Consider the following 15,766-nt stretch of genomic DNA (forward strand, 5'->3'; position numbering starts at 1 on the left):
TCCCATATTGTGTTCTAGCTTTGGCCGTATTAGTGTTTGATATAAAAGTAACATCGAATGGGATGGAGCCTGAGAGAAGTATCTGCGTATGTAACCAAGGGCATGGTTTGCGTCGTTAATAACATATTTTAGGTGCATGCGCCAGGATAAGCTATTAGTGATGTGAACACCCAGATGCTTATAAGATAAAATACCATGAATCATTGTAATGGAATGTTCTCAGTGATCTCTCAGTGATCAGAACAACAGCTGATTTTGGCTCCGTGATAAAGCAGTCTATTTTTACTTAAGAGACGTTTAAGTTAAGCATTGAGCCATGGGAACTATGCTTGCATGTAAGACCCGTAAAGGTAGGCATTTTTGTCCCAGTAAATTAGCCTTATTTTTAAAAAGGCTCAAGTTTGTTCGCACAGTGTGATTAGAAAAGATTGACATGAACTCATATAAAAAAAACTTTGAAGCTCGGCACTTATCTGCGAAAAATATGCTTTCGAGTAATATCCCACATATTTGGAATTATTTCGCGTACGTGTGTTACTACCATCAAGCGCAAACTGAGTGAAGGAGTGGCCACTGAGGCCCGGCAGAAAATGCCAATAACTGAATTCGTTCGGAAAATGAAGTTAGAACATCACCAGTAGTATTAGCAGTTTATCTATGGCGTGTTGAAATCCCAAATTAGAAAAATTGCCGTTTTCAGTTGCCTTCTGAAATAGAGGACGACATTCCTCAATTTTCGCATAGAAATATTACTTATTCGCGGCTTGTGTTGTTGAAAACGTCGCATCATCTACATTTTATTTTTCGCGCTCACTTTTTGGTTTGATATTGAGTTTAAACGCCCCAAAGCCACTCAGGCTATGAGAGACGCCCTAGTGGAGGACTCCGGAAATTTTGACCACCTGGGGTTCTTTAATGTGCACTGACATCGCACAGCACACTGGCGCCCAGCTTATCACGTGCATAGAAAAGCGGCCGCTGAGGCCGGGTTTCGATCCCGCTTCCTTGGGCGCAGTAGCCGAGCACCCTAACCACTGTGCCACACCGGCGGGTTCGTTCACTTTTTGAGACACCATTTAATTCCCGAGGAAGAAGACCGACCTCCTTCGTTACCGGGTGGCCCTACTGATGGACCGGACTTCTTAAAATTCAATTCGTCAAATAACACGAAAGCTTCCACTTTCGAATGTTTTCTGCCGAGGAGTTTGCCGGAACTTGCTGCATTCAAGAAAATATATTTATATATGTATATATAGATATGCAGATCGAGTAAGTATAGGAGTAATAGTGAAGCGCCGCCGCAAAGAGAGATGTAGAGAGTTATATTCGCTCGCTGCATCCTCCACGCTTATCATGTGTTCACGCTGACAATGAAGCGAAAAGTAGAGGAAACCTGTCGGAGCCAGACCGCAGCTGGTCGGCAGCCGCGCAGCTGCGATCTCGACAGACGCGCCCGTTGTATGCGAGCGACGCTGGCTGACGCCCCCTCTCGGCGTCGGCTGTCGAGGAAATTGGACCTCCAGCGAGCGCATACCTGGTCGCCGGCATGGCGTCATCCCCACGCAACGCCGCAAACAGGTACGCTGGAATTCCTGCTCGTGCGCACCGCAGCCTCAAATGTCGCGCCTTTGAAACACAGAGCGCCGATGAACTGAAGTTCAAGCCCATTTGTTGCCTGCGCTCTGCTCGAGGTATTTTCTATACGACATGCTTCTCCTTGGTCTGCACACCATATGAGGAAGCCGCAGTCTCACTTAACCCGTGCCGTTTGCAAGTGTATTGCTTTCAAGTTTGTATGATTTGAGGATGCAGTTTTGAGCATGATGAACGTTAATATCATTTTGAAGAGCTTTGTCAATCAGCGTCAAGCTGCATGCCTATCAGGCATATTTTCAGCCTTAGCAGAAACACGATGTTCCAAGGTTATTGAATATAGTGAATGCGTCGACATCTGGAACGAAGATGCAGTTGGGTTATTAGAGTGGGCAGCTGGGAGACTGGGATGGGATTCCAACACAAAATGTTCGAAGCAGCGCGATAAGAGAACAGAATGAGAGGGACTAAAGAACACAAGTGTCAGAGTTGTGGAGTTTCGATCTAGTTCTAGTTGAGTACACAGTGAATAGTCAGGGCACATTCACGGCCCAGTTTGCACTGATATTGCCAAGAAGGGTTGTGTGGAGCGCACAGGGGTATATTTGTGTGATCGATGTCACTTGCGTGGAAATTCTTTTGGAAATGTCTACTTTTCGCTACTCAGTATAACGACGTTATCCTAATATGACGCCAATAGAAGGTAGCGCTGAATACGGACCATATATTAGCGCTATGCTGCCTCCTCCGTGTACTTTTGTTTCTAATGTGGACTCGTCACAGTTTACAACAAAAGTAAAAAGGAGGATTCAACTAGGTGTAGCATAGCGGGAAACATTTTATTATTTTATTTGGCAGGATCGATCCCAACATCCTCACAGCAACCAGTGCATTCAGATCAAAATGATTTGGCGTCAGTGTTGGAAACATGCACCATTTATTTATTTGCAAGTACTGTTAGCCCTTCCTGGCTGTTACAGGGTGGGCAATGTACATTTAAGCGGCACAACAAATTTCCAACTCTTTCTCAAAAGTTTCTAAAGAACAAGTTCTTTCAAATACGTTTCGATCAAGGTTGTTCCATTCAATGATTGTTTTAGGCAGAAACGAAAATTTAAATACATCAACTCTTGGCACATACGACATCACTGCAAAGGAATGATTAGTGCGAGATGACAGTCTCCCGGGCGGCCGCAAGTACAAGCCGGAATCCAAATTGAGTTTATTGTTATAAAGTTGATAAAGGAACTTGAGCCTAGCAATTTTTCAACGAATAGCCAAGGTTTGTAGCTCAGCAAGTGAAATAAGTTCGGTTGCGGACTGTGTTCTTCGATAGCGAGAAAACACGAACCTCCCTGCTAATCTCTGAATCCGTTCAAGCTTATCTATGAGATATTTCTGGTTTGGATCCCAAATTATGCTCGCGTATTCCAGACTTGGCCTTACCAATGATTTATAAGCTTTTAGATTGACAGCCGGTGGCGAACCTCTTAAATTTCGCCGTAGGAATCCAAGCTTTCGTTGGGCTGCCCCACAAATATTCTGTACATGATCACTCCAGTTCAAATCATGAGAAATCATAACACCTAAATATTTTAATCCATTGGAACGTTTTATTGCAATGTTATTAATTGTATACGGAAACACTAACGGGGTTTTCTTGTTCGACACAATCATAGTAATTGACTTTTCAAAATTGATTTCCATGTCCCACTTAACACACCGTTCATACACAACTTTTAAAGAGTCATTCAAAAGGACTTGGTCTTGCAGGCTTTTTATGCGGCAGAATAATACGATGTCATCAGCAAATAATCGAGCTTCAACGATAGGGTGTATGTCCTTTACAATGTCATTTATGCACAACAAAATAATATGGGACCAAGAACGGACCCCTGCGGTACACCGGATGACACTGGTGATGTTGATAAGTAAACATTATCAATAACCGCAAACTATTCTCCGTTCAACAAGTAAGCCTGAATCCAACTAATAATTTGCACGTCGATACCGAACTCTTGCAGCTTGTGCAAAAGTTTCGTATGACACACTCTGTCAAATGCCTTCGACAGGTCCACTGTAATCACATCAATTTGTTCTCTCGAGTTTATGGCTGTCGCAAAAGCATGAGTAATTTCAAAAAAGCTGTGTTATTGTTGATAGACGACTCCGGAAGCCATGCTGCTTACTGTAAAAAAGTCTATTACTTTCAATGTACTCTGCAAGATATTTACATATTATATGCTCAAGCATTTTGCATGCACAACATGTGATAGATATTGGACGATAATTGGAAACAACTAATTTGTCGCCAGATTTGAAAAGCGGAACAACTCTTGCTAACAGTCAGTCCCTCGCTACAGTGCAGTCACGTAACGATGCTACGAATATCTTCTCTCAAAAATAGGAAACCCATTCACAGTAACGCTTCAAAAATTCATTAGGTATCTTATCAGGAGCAGGTGATTTCTTAGAATCCAGCTTTAAGAGCAAGGAGACTATACCTTCCCGTGATATGACAATACCATCACTGTAATGCCGGTCTGACGCTTTCATCGAAGGTCGCATCATTCATCGCACCGCTACTTCTTACCACCCTCAAACGAACGGCCTGTCAGAACGTTTCAACCGTACTCTGAGTGACATGTTGGCCATGTACGTTAACGACGCTCATTCCAACTGGGACCAGGTTCTTCGCTTCGTAACTTACGTGTATAACACTGCGATACAGACCACCACTGGATTCTCTCCCTTCTTTCTTCTTTACGGGCGCGAGCCAACCTGCACAATGGACGCGCTTTTGCCCTACCGCCCTGATGTTTCTGAATCGACGCCACTCTCGGACGCCGCCCGGTACGCAGAAGAATGCCGCCAGCTAGCTCGCTCGCTTACAAAGGAAAACCAGTGGCAACAAAAACACCATCGTGACACTGGCGAGGCTCCTTCTTATGCACCCAACTCCTTAGTGTGGCTCTGGGTTCCTGCCACAACCGCCGGCCTTTCAAAGAAGCTTCTTGCTCGGTATCACGGTCCATACCGAGTCCTTCAAAAAACATCTCCTGTCAACTACGTAGTTGAGCCCGTTACGACCTCTGCGGACTTGCGTCGCGCTGGACGCGAAATAGTTCATGTGGACCGAATCAAGCCATACTACGATCCGTCTGTCCTTTCGGCTCCATGAGTCGCCAGGATGGCTCCTTCTCTGCCCGGGGGGAAACTGTAGTGTGGTAATCTTCATCGTTATTGCCACTGACATGCATCGCTTGCTGGCGCTCTCAAGGACGAAGAAGTTGGTCGTTGTCTTCGTGATTCGATACGCCTGACGCTCCGCTGCGAATTCATCCTCAGCAGCTGAATCCCTCTGCGTGGACTGAATAAACACACCCCCTACAATATATATATATATATATATATATATATATATATATATATATATATATATATATAAATATATATATATATATATATATATATATATATATATATATATATATATATATATATATATATATATATATATATATATATATATATATATATATATATATATATATATATATATATATATATATATATGTATATATATATATATATATATATATATATATATAGCAATAGACGTACTTGGTTGCTAGAGGTTATATAGAAGTGAAAAAAAGCTTCATACTGATTCCAGTTTTATTTGTGTCGACGTGTTCGGCAGGAGCCCTGTCTTTCTCAAGAGTCTTGAAAAATGCAGGGCTCCTGCCGAAACGTCGACTCCAAGTAAAAGTGAAATCAGTATAAAGCTTTTTTTTTGTATATATTTCTGGAATAGACGCCAGTTGCTAGTCAGCGCCCGTGTTATGTTCTTGCTCCGCCCTATGTTAGCGCTGTTTCCACCATGACTAAGTATAGAGTTGTTCTGCTATTCAGCTGATATGATATGTGCCAAGTGGGGTGCAAAATGAACTAAGGCTGATGAAGAGGCTGATCGGTCTAAACAGAGAAAAATTTTTGAAGCCAGCCTGGTAAACGATAAGCCATAAAGTAATTAGAATATTTAGACCTTTTAAATATCGTAAAATATTTGTGTGGCGCGCGCTGCTGGCCAATTTTTCAAACGTGCGCTGTAGGACTGGCACAAGGGTGCTAAATTAAGTTAGTTGTTACATGTTCCATTTAACGCACGCAAACTGGAAGAGAGCGTTTTTATAGATTTTTGCAAGAAAACTATATCAACAGATTGCATGTGGTACAAAGCACAAAATTGTGGCATTTCTCAAGGTCCAAATAAAAAGCTAATGACTTGGTTCTGCTTTTATTTTCTCGCTCTATAGAGTAATCCAAATGGGCAATGGAAAATAATTAATTACCTATAGGTTCGAAGAAGACACGAAGAATTATTCAAAGTGTCATGCAGCATTAGCACCACCAGGATGTCTGGCATCTCTGAAAGTGACCTCGACAGAAGAAAGTGAAGGAATTCGAGGGACAGAAACTGCACGAAGATGCTTGGGATCTATGCGCAGCAATCTTTAGGACTAGCAAAATCGGTCACTTGCAGAACACGTTGGGAGAATGGTGCAGGTTGTATTAAGTGCGGCATCTGCATCGTACATTTTCATGAAAATCTGCGCTATATGCACGTGTATACATCATATTGACACCGTGAAATCATTGCCTTGACTCTGAGCTGATCGCGAGGGCGTGCCTGCTCAGGGTGAGAAAACCGAAGTCCTGCGTTGAGGCCCTGCCTAGTTCGCTGCCACTCTGTGATCTTCTGTGAATTTCGTTGAGAGTTTACTCCGTGAAAATACCAACACAATAAGAAGAAACCACAACAGCTAAAGATTGGTCAATAAAGCATGGTAAGCATCAAATATATTTCAAATCGATGGGAATCCAGGTGTCGTGGAAAGCTTGGGTGTGCAAGCTGAAAATGTCGAGAGAATCATCGAAAATAAGGCGTTGTGTCTGGATAAGGTGTTTGCCTTACGAAGAGGCTCTCAAAAATGACGCCGCTCTCAGCGGAGCTAACGTCTTGAGTATTCAGGAAAAGTTGGGCCTTTATTTTGGAGAATAGCCTCGCTTTGCCCCTTGCAATGTTTCGGTTTTCCCGAGCGTTGTGGAAAATTTTTATCTTTTAAAAAAAAAAAAAAGGTTAGTCAAAAGACGAAGGACAAAGGAGAAGACGAAGCACGCATATCATCTTCTGCTTTGCCCTTCGTCTTTTGACAGTTTTTTTTTTCGAGAACATGTACCAACTGACGCAAATTTCAACTCTGTCAAAAGTTTGATATTATGAACTCATTAATATCATAAAATATCTCTCTGCCGCGATTCTATTAGCCTTGCTTCACTGCGCTCAGTGCCGGTGCTGAATACATGATTGCTATAACTTCTGATGTTGGCTGCGTATAGAAAGAAGGCGTTATTTTGCAAAATTTGTCCTGTTTTTTATCACTCATTACTAAATCACTAAAAAGAAAAGAAATATACGACAGTCGAAATCCACGCCTGAATGATTAAATAGCAAATTAGGATTGTGGGCGCTTTGAAGAACAAGAGGGGGGGGGGTGCCATTAAATCGCAGGTCTACAATTCTAACTGGTGTGAGCGCAACGCGTGAACTTTCACCTCTTTCATCTGTATAGATCCATCATCATTATCATCATCATCGCTGACTGCTGCGCGGAGCGTCGCGCGCTGTGTGCCAGCTGGTTCTGGAATAGAACAGACGTTTTGTGCAAGTGCTGTCTCACAAGTGGCGGAGGTGCGATTCGTATTCCCCACCTCTCGCTTTAGACCCACCTACCGTTCTCCCTGGAGCTCCGTTCAGGCCTTCGCTTGCGTCCACTGTCCTGTGCTATGGATGGGGGCAACGGTGCTCGCTCACCCCCGGCGTCTCCTCCTCCTACTGCGGCTGCCCCTGCCTAGACTGTCACCAGCCGCCAGCGCGATCCCCAAATCTTTGCTGGCCTTCGCGGTGAAGATGTCGACGACTGGCTCGGCAACTACAACAGGGTCAGTGCATTTAACCGCTTGGATGACGCTCATATACTGCTAAACGTCGTCTTCTACTTGGCTGACGTCGCCAAAACCTGGTTCCTCAATCACGAGGATGACATCGCTGACTGGCCTACATTCACGGACCAGCTAAAGAAAATTTTCGGCACTCCGGCTGGTCGCTCAGAGCAGGCAAAGAAAAAACTTGAAGCTCGTGTCCAGCAGCCCGGCGAGTCCTACACGTCGTATATCGAGGACGTTCTGGCCCTTTGTCGCCGTGTCGATGCTGCTATGCCTGAATCTGAGCGTAATCGCCACCTAATTAAGGGCATCAACATTGCTGCTATCAATGCCTTCGTGTTTAAAAACCCGTTCTCCGTATCTGACATCACGTCCACATTTCAACGTCTGGACCAGCTACAGTCCTGCCGCCTCGTGCAAGACCCCAGTGATGGTGGCTCCCTCATAGATGGAAATTTGCGGTCCCTAATCCGCACCATGATCCGGGAGGATCATGGTGCGGATTACGGACCGGCCTCACCAACCCCTCTGCAGTATCTCCAACTCTTCCGCCAGCAACGGTGAATTTGCGCAGCATCATCAAAGATGAACTGACGAATTTCAACTGCACTGTGGCGCCTGCCCCACCTCCCATTGCCTCCCAACCTCCCTCGCCACCTCCCAACGCCCCCCACCTTCCTTACCAACCTATGCCGAGATTACTTCACGTCAACCCACTCCGCCTTCCCCGACTTGTTCGGCACCTGTGTGCGGTCACGTCGCTGCCATGGCACCATACCCTACAGTGCACCGTCTTGTTACAGCCTGGCGCCCCTCCCGCCCTGTGTGCTACTATTGTGGGATACGTGGCCACATTGCCCGTGTATGTCGCCGCCGCCAACAAGACGAGCAACGGGGTTATGCTCCCTTTGAACGTGCCCGCGTGCGCCAGCCTGAAGATTCTGCACTGCCCTACTCAGACTTTTACCGGCGTTCTTCCTCTCCTCCGAATTCCACCAATGTTTCACGGCCCTCGCGTCCTTCCCGACGCTGATCCCCTTCGCCTTTTCGCCGCACGTCACCGCTTCGTCCTGCCTCGCAACCCTTCCAACCTATAACGGAAAACTAACCGAAGCAGTTTTTGGAGGGAAGCTGCTTCGAGTTCGAAATCTACAATTCCTCCTGGGCGACCGTCGAATATGTTAGTAGTGATTGTTGAAGGATTGTACGTTGAGGCCCTCATCGACACCGGCGCCGCTTATTCCGTCATGCATTTCTCTCTGTGTTCTCATCTGCGCAAAGTTATAACGCCATACATCGGTCCGCCACTTCGTGGAGCTAATGGAACTCTTATGAAACCCACTGGCCAATGCACAGCACGTGTCCTCATCGATAACCAGCGGCATCATATCGAATTTATTGTGCTCCCCACGTGCGTTCATCTCATGATCTTGGGGTGGGATTTCTTATCGTCGGCGTCCGCCCTCATCTCTTGCCGTGAGCGCCTTATTCATCTTGCGGACCCCGATATATTACCGACTTTTGATTGTTCACCACCACACGTGTTCGCAGCAGTTGACTTCGTTTTGCCCCCAGGACGCGAGCAGCTGATCATCGTGGCAATGGACTACCCTCTCGATGGCGAAGCCCTCGTTATGCCCGCTCCTCGGTGGACCTCCGACGGCCTAGCTCTTGCCTCGTGCCTCACCTCCTTCACCCGCGGTTGCGCAGTCGTTGCGGCCCTTAATACAACTCTCCAGCCGTTCTTACTGCCCAGAGGAGCCACAGTTGGGTTTATTTTTGACTTTCCAGCGCACCACCGCCTCCTGTCAAACCTCCATTTCCGACATCCTCTGCGTTCGCAGCCGCCATCAGCCCTGACCTTACATCCGAGCAGTCCACAGCTCTGCTAGACGTCCTCCTGCGGCACCGATAGTCTTTTGATGTGTGCGCCTCAGCGTTGGGGAAGACCTCCGTCACCTCTCATAGCATAGAGACGGACGGCTCTGCTATTGTTCGACGAAGGCCTTATCGCGTTTCAGCAGCAGAACGCAAAGTCATAGAGGAGCAAGTTGCTGACATGCTTGCTCGAAATGTCATCCGACCATCCACGAGCTCTTGGTCCTCACCTGTAGTCCTCGTTCGCAAAAAAGATGGTTCAGTCCGCTTCTGCGTGGATTACCGGGCACTTAACAAGATCACGCGCAAGGATGTTTACCCTTTGCCTCGTATTGATGACGCATTAGACGGTCTCCAAGGCGCTGAGTATTTCTCCAGTCTCGACCTCCGCTCGGGATACTGGCAAATTCCTATGCACGATGCAGACAAGGACAAGACTGCCTTTTCTACCCCCGACGGTCTCTACGAATTTAACGTGATGCCTTTCGGACTCTGCAATGCGCCGGCCACCTTTGAGCGCATGATTGATACCGTGCTTCGCGGCATGAAATGGAAAACATGCCTATGTTATCTCGACGACATCATTGTCTTCTCGTCAAACTTCACTCAGCACTTGCAGCGTCTCACTGATGTCCTCACGTCCCTTGCCCAGGCGGGGCTTCAGCTGAATACCAAGCAGTGCCACTTTGCCAGTAAGACCATCAAAGTACTCGGCCATGTCGTCAGTAAGGCAGGAATCCAGCCTGATCCCGAAAAAATTACGGCTGTCGTTAATTTTCCTCGGCCCCAACGTCAGAAAGATCTTCGCAGCTTGCTTGGCTTAGCCTCCTACTTCCGCCGTTTTATTCGGAACTTTGCAGCAATTGCTGCCCCGTTACACAAGCTCGTGTCTTCCCAAGTGTTTTACACCTGGTCCACTGAATGTGAAGACGCCTTCAAAGCTCTCAAGCAGGCACTCACTTCCACCCCTGTGCTTCGCCATTTTGACGCTGACGCGCCCACCATACTTCACACAGACGCCAGTGGCCACGGTATTGGCGCTGTTCTCTTGCAACGCAACGCATTGTCTGAAGAGCAAGTCGTCGCATACGCCAGTCGTACGCTTACTGCAGCTGAGCGTAACTATACTATTGCCGAGCAAGAGTGCCTCGCCGTTGTTTGGTCGGTTCAAAAATTTCGACCTTATTTGTATGGCCGCCACTTCACCATTGTCACAGACCATCACGCACTCTGTTGGCTGTCATCGCTGAAGAACTTATCGGGTCGACTGGGCCACTGGGTACTACGTCTTCAAGAATACACCTTCACCATCACTTATAAATCTGGGCGAAAACACCTCGACGCTGGCGCCCTCTCCCGCTGCCCATTGCTACCTACTGACGCGGCCCCACATACAATCTCCTCTCCCTGCTGCCATCCGAGTCAGCCTTCTGCTGGCCACCTGAATGTCGCACCCATCGCTATAGCTCCACTCGAGAACAATGCTGATTTCTCGTCCCTGCAGCTGACTGACCCTTACTGCCGCACAATCATCGCTCGCCTCCGTGGAGAATCAGTTGTCCCAAACAGTCGGTTGCGCCGTCAGCTTCGTCGGTTCCGATTTCACCATGGAACACTTTACCGCGACGTTTATCACCCTACGGATCAACGCTGGGTACCCGTTGCCCCTCGCTCCCTTCGTTTTAAAATTATGGAGGCTTACCACGACGACCCCACTGCTGGCCATTTAGGCCACTTTAAAACTTACGACCGTATCAAGAGCCGCTACTTCTGGCCTGTCCTTTCTGCCAGCGTCGCCAAATACATTTCATCATGTCCGTCTTGCCAGCATCGCAAGCGTTCAACATCCCCTTCTGCTAGCCTACTGCAACCTCTACCTTGCCCATCTGTGCCTTTTGACACGGTCGACATTGACTTGTTTGGTCCTCTCCCTTTGACGTCAGACGGCAACCGCTTTGTTGTCACTGCCATCGACCATCTAACGCGGTACGCTGAAACCGCACCTCTTCGCTCCGGTGCCGCCTCTGAAGTCGCCGATTTTTTCCTGCGTGCGATAGTTTTGCGTCATGGTGCTCCTCGTATTCTCATTAGCGACCGTGGAAAGACATTTCTTTCTCAAGTCCTTGAGGAAGTACTGCGCGCAGCCAACACCGTTCATTAGACTTCTTCTAGCTACCACCCTCAGACCAACGGACTCATCGAGCGGTTTCATCGCACTTTGTCCGACGTGATATCCATGTATATCGCTCCTGATCACCGGAACTGGGACAACGTTTTACCTTTCGTCACCTACGCCTACAATTCCGCTGTTCAGCGCACTACTGGTTATAGCCCTTTCTTTTTAGTTTATGGCCGTCAACCATCGACAGTACTGGACACTACTTTCTTCTCTGCTCCCTCTACGTCTGAATCTCTGGGCGAAGAGTTTGCCACTCGTATGGCCCAGTGGCACCAACTTGCCCGTTTGAACACTGAAGATGCTCAACAAGAGCGCAAAGCCCTGTATGATCAACGCCATCGAACTTCCTCCTTTTACCCCGGTGATGAAGTTCTCCTGTGGACACCAATTCGCATTCCTGGCCTGTGTGAGAAGTTTCTCCATCGTTACATTGGCCCTTATACAGTACTTCAACAAACGTCTCCGGTGAACTATCGCGTTATTCCCTCGCACACCGTCGCAGATCGACGTCGTCGCACCGAAGAGATCGTCCACGTCTCGCGCATGAAGCCCTATGCCCGTCGTCCCTCATCCCTGTAATCAGCGACCAGGGTGGCCGCTCTTTTGTCGGGGGGATTTGTGTGAGCGCAACGCGTGAACTTTCACCTCTTTCATCTGTATAGATCCATCATCATTATCATCATCGCTGACTGCTGCGCGGAGCGTCGCGCGCTGTGTGCCAGCTGGTTCTGGAATAGAACAGACGTTTTGTGCAAGTGCTGTCTCACACTGGTATTTTTCAGCTGTTAATTTTGCCAGTATGTGGGAGTTCTCGGGCTTACTTATACCTTCCAAAAGTGGCGCCCCAGATTCGTTGCGAGATTTGAAGGGAGAGTTTCATGAATAGAAAAGGTGTCATTTGCTAGTGTCACCAAAAGAATCATCGCTGCCAGTGAGCTCCCAGAATCAACACAGAAGCGAGACAGCGAAGGCGTAAGCTTTAGTTTTGACAAAGGTAACTGGACAGGAGTGAACACTCCAACTCTACTCCGATGAATGGCCGTGGATGTCACGCCGGTGCATGGCTGGCTCGTTTTGGGGATTAATCTGGAGGTCACCACAATCTTTTTCGGAAGTTGCTAAGAAACCTCTCATCTCCCAAGATCGCTGACGAGGTTCACACGCCACACGACGACGAGCCAACAGTATGATTAGGAATGGCGGCTGACCTTGAGGCAGGAACGGCATGTGAACCACACGTCGTTCCCAAAGATGCGGCCGGGAGAGAATGTTTGTGCCGAAATGGTTGATGTTCGTATCATGAAACGGGGAGCTTCCCCAACGAAACTGCGGGACAGAGCAGAATGCCAAGAAAGAATGCTCTGGCTCACACTGAGAAGTTTTTGACTCGAATTAAAGACAGCGGGAGGCTGGCGAAGTGGCTCGTTAGAGGGCTGATGTAGATCTACATAAGCCATTGAGGGCTGATGTAGATTTGTTCCAGCAGTTGACAGAAATGCGCACTTGCTGCGACCGCGAGCTTTGTACTTGATTCAAGCCCTGACAAATAGAACCCGCTCTCGCTTCCATGATGAGGACAAAATCGCAGCTCCAGTCTGCAGCCTCCCCGACCTCCAGGATTTGAGCGACCGTCCGTGGCCACGCGGGGTTATCTGACTACTAGGATCGTGAATGGCCTTTCTATGCCCTTCAGGCAGCCCCAGTCGGGAAATAAATGCTGTTATTTACACGACCAGTTACTAATATTGAATCGTTCTTTCCACACCTCCGCACGAGCCCAAGTATGACAACTTAATCCGCTGCAGTTCGTCATCCCAAACTAGTGACGTCAGAGACATAATCCAAGCTGTGATGCAAGCATGTATTTAAACCCTCTGGTAAATTGCGACAGTGACTGCACAGCAGGCGTAGTCTTTCACATATACAAGACCATGGAATGATGTGAGGACTGTGCTCCTGGAGCGGCATGAAACATATGACCAGTGCTACTGTTTTGCTAGCAACATACACCGTGTGTGGTCACAGCGAGAGGGAGGGGATGGTAGTCGCGCTGCTTACACATTGTTCCCGCAGCCTGACTGTATCGGTGGCCTCAATTATTTCACGAACCAGCCGCTCATTATCTTTTCCTAGCACTTTACATCCCGCGAATTGCACTGAGAAGGTTTTCGACGACATGGATTCCCAAATGCCTGCTTGCCTGATCGACGTTATTTTTGTGTCCCTTCAGCCTGTCATCAGAGCATCTGCCAGTACGTTCCACAATTCCTTCACACATTTCACCGGTATGAAATAAACAGTGCCTTCTGCGCACTCCACGAAGCGACTCTGCTGGTTTGTTGTGCACCCCTGCTGCTTTTGCGACCCATCTGGTTTTACACGTCGGCAGATACTTTTGAGTTTTTCGGGAGCAGTAAGCGCAACATTAGCGCCTGCTCAGCGCCCATTCTTTTTAAGCGGCGCGAAATGCTGTGCACGCATGGAAGGGTCCCAATCTTGCGCTCCTCTGTCGTCTCCCTGTTCTCGTAACCTAGTTCGGCACCGACACGCTTGAGTCAGCTTCTAATTTAAACGTTCCGCAACTGAGACAAGCAAATGTGATAGGTACCCAGTTCCCGTAAGGCGGTCAACCTGGCGACGAAAGTTGGGTATGCTGCATGAAGATATGACTTCTTTAGAGAACTTGACAAACAATGGCTCTTTTCACAAGTTTGAAATGGGCCGAGAGGAAAGGGAGTGGCTCCTTGTCGTCACCGGGTACATAGTCCCAGCAGACTTTCCCAATACCGAAGTCAAATTTGAGACCTAGATATCTTATGGACCTCCGCACAGGGACTTCGTGGGTGATCGTGAGCGATTGAAGAGCATGATTAAAGCACGCCACTACCTCCTGAGCCATATCATGTGTTTTCGTGCCGCAATCGCCACAGAGCACAAGGTCATCAACGTACCTAAACATTTCCCAGGCGTTTGTACCGCTGAGCGCGTATAGAAGGATTCTGTCTACCTGGGCGCGGTACACCTATCCATAGTGACGTGTACCTCAGCACACGAAGACAAGTCCTACTTCTCCAAACGTTGGCTCGAATCGCGAACCGAGGTTCCTCCTCTTGTTCTGCGCTCTTTCATACAAGACTTGCAATTGTCGCATATGGGGTGCGTGAAGAAAGAATTCACCTGGAGAATAATGCCAGCGGCTGAAATGCGTTTACAAACCAATCAGTTTATGCGTGCTCATATGCATGCAAAGAAGGCTTTTAAAAGTTTATCTTCCCCTTATTTGATCTAAGGGTCCGAAAGTTGGGAGCTAGAGAGATGATTCCAGACTGTGACAGGAACCGAGAAGCAAATTACGAAAAGTGACAGCGGTAACCTTACGAGGCAGGAAGTAGGTAGCATGGAGCAGGAATTAAACGCGCGGTATACGCTCGCGGAAATAGAAAACAGTGACCAGGATAAAGCTAGTAATGCTAATGCAGACGACTAATAGCCTGTTTCTTGTGTTAATGGGGTAGGAATACAAGCGAAGGAAATAATTATGAGTGAAATGGATAGAATTTTTATAGGCCCCGCTTGGAACATCGTGAAGGAGAGTTGAGAAGTAGACAAGAAATTTCGCTAATTGCAGCTTACCACTGGCCACTGGGGTCACAGAGCAGGTGACACCAGCAGGTGTAGCAGGTGTCTGCACTGGGCTTTCGAGAAGAGGCCTTTGCGCAGCAATGTGAATATGAGTGCTTGCCTCCGCAATGAATGAATGAATGAATGAATGAATGAATGAATGAATGAATCAATCAATCAATCAATCAATCAATCAATCATATATTCCAAACAACATGCAGATGTGTCATCGTTGAAAGCATGCAGGCTGGATGTTTTGCCTCGCATTTGTATTACATAACTCGTAAGGCTATGAAGCAGATTAAAGGCAACCATAGAGGACAGGTGCTCATTGTAACATTACAGAGACTTGCAGGTTGAAGGAGTGCATAAGCTGTCCACTATAAGGGGGTGAAGCACACTATGGGAGCCAGTTGTTTTGCAAAGTTGGTACATTTTTAAGAGGATGGAAGAAAAAGCTTGGAAGCTATGCCATGAGAAAGCGCA

At 47.4% G+C, this 15,766-nt stretch overlaps 1 protein-coding gene across 1 annotated transcript in view; it reads left to right on the forward strand.

Moving 5' to 3' along the window:
- Nucleotides 1-1,461: 1,461 nt before the first annotated feature.
- The window catches only part of LOC146180593 (uncharacterized), a 26,014-nt gene continuing 11,709 nt past the window's right edge, over nucleotides 1,462-15,766 (forward strand). Inside the window, exon 1 of the mRNA XM_084577812.1 lies at nucleotides 1,462-1,578. The gene's annotated coding sequence lies outside the window, so the exon portion shown is untranslated. The remainder of the gene's footprint in view (nucleotides 1,579-15,766) is intronic.

The sequence above is a fragment of the Amblyomma maculatum genome, chromosome 8 (assembly GCF_055883805.1).
Source record: "Amblyomma maculatum isolate TAMU_Amacu chromosome 8, ASM5588380v1, whole genome shotgun sequence".
Lineage (NCBI taxonomy): Eukaryota > Metazoa > Arthropoda > Arachnida > Ixodida > Ixodidae > Amblyomma > Amblyomma maculatum.